Source organism: Schistosoma mansoni (assembly GCF_000237925.1).
Source record: "Schistosoma mansoni, WGS project CABG00000000 data, supercontig 0163, strain Puerto Rico, whole genome shotgun sequence".
NCBI lineage: Eukaryota > Metazoa > Platyhelminthes > Trematoda > Strigeidida > Schistosomatidae > Schistosoma > Schistosoma mansoni.
The window spans coordinates 230980-232712 of NW_017386052.1; the positions used below are offsets into that span (position 1 = coordinate 230980).

At 37.3% G+C, this 1733-nt stretch overlaps 1 protein-coding gene across 1 annotated transcript in view; it reads right to left on the reverse strand.

The window, feature by feature from the left end:
* Positions 1 to 1733, reverse strand: part of Smp_138040 (hypothetical protein) — a 47163-nt gene that overhangs the window by 16870 nt on the left and 28560 nt on the right. The window lies entirely within an intron of this gene.

Below are 1733 nucleotides of genomic sequence, written 5' to 3' on the forward strand. Positions count from 1 at the left end.
AGGCCACATCTAACTTTCTTCCACCCAACATGGCACGTCCAAATAGATGATGGTTGGACATACGTAGCATATGTTCTTGCCACACTGGTTAATCAAGATTTACTTCCTTGTCAAATAATTTGTCGTCATTTACTTAGTACCTTGTATCTAACCTCAGTATTGCTCACTCATTTGTTGCAAATTTATGAATTTGTTATCAACAAACACGGATGTTGGTTTGCGGAGTCAGTCGGTACGCGCGTTACGTGCTAGCGTTTGCTGCGAACGGTACTGGGCTGGAGTTCCAGAGTTAACATCAACTCTGAGATGTAGGTACATCCAGCTGACGAGCCCCAAATAGGACGAAACGCGCGTCCTGGATCTCACTGCTATCCACCATCTGTCTTTGTTTATAACCAATTTATTTATTTGCAACAATGAGTGAGCAATACTGAGGTTAGATACAAGGTACTAAGTAAATGACGACAAATTAATTGATAAGGTAGTAAATCTTTATTAACTAGTGTGCCTAGAACATATGCTACGTATGTCCAACCATCATCTAATTTGACGTGCCATGTTGGGTGGAAGAAAGTTAGATGTGGCCTAATGACGACATGGTATCTGTTAATGTGGTCATCGACTGTCATACTGGTAGGTGAAAACTAACTGGTTGTGTTCGCATGATAACTGTGACTAGTGATTGGAGATACTAGGTGACATGGTTTAGAATCAGTTGCAGGGAAGAAGATGCATTCACTTTTTGTCTTCAATAAGATATTGAGATTTGAAATCATCTTGCTGTTTTTATTCGGCAAACTTATTCTTTCTTCGGGAACTATATCGTAAATGTTTAACCTTTTGTACTATCACCGATACAGTTATTATTTCTACTTCTATGACATTTGATTTGAGCTATGATTAGGTAGTGAGTGAAAAGAGAAGTAACCGAGGATAATAAATATATTGAATTATATTGTGTTGTAAATTCATTCTACCTAAACTCTAACCTGTGTTGATTGCCTGTACTTCTGTTAATAAACTGTTATTTTGGTTCAAATTCTGGTTCCCAATCGTTAATCAAAACTACATGTTATGTGACCTGATCTAGTAGTTTAATTATTTAACATCGTAGTCCAGTATTCACGGACTTTCATCTAGTATACTTAGCCGCATCATTTTTTATCAAATGCGTGAACGTGAAATTACAGCCTTTTCAATGTTGTTATAACAACATTCGTATTAATATCTTCACCTTACTGAGTTAATATGATATGCCAATGTGACGCGATGTACGAAAGTCTCAGCTACTAAGTTGCTTATAACTAAATGAGTGAAGAACCTATGAAAACTTCAAAGTATTCCTCATTAACCAATATCAAGAAGGGATTGAACCGAAAATTACCAAGTTTTATAGTGGCAATGATACCGTTCATCCTTCGATTCAGTACACAATGGTTCGTGGTTTACTTGACCAGTGTTCACCTCCACCTCCATTCTATTACTTTGAGATTATGTAACCGATCAAAAACATAAACACTGTACAACATTCATAACTACAGGTAACCAACGCTAGTGCTTGAAACACTTAATCTTTTCAATATCTGTGAAACTATAAACAGAGGGGGTTTTGTGGAGAATTTAGTATTTTCACTGTTGAAATCATGAGTCAATTGAAGCTAGACCACCATCGAAAACCTGAAAGCACTGGACGGCCGTTTCGTCCTATTATAGGACTCCTCAGCAGCGTGCAC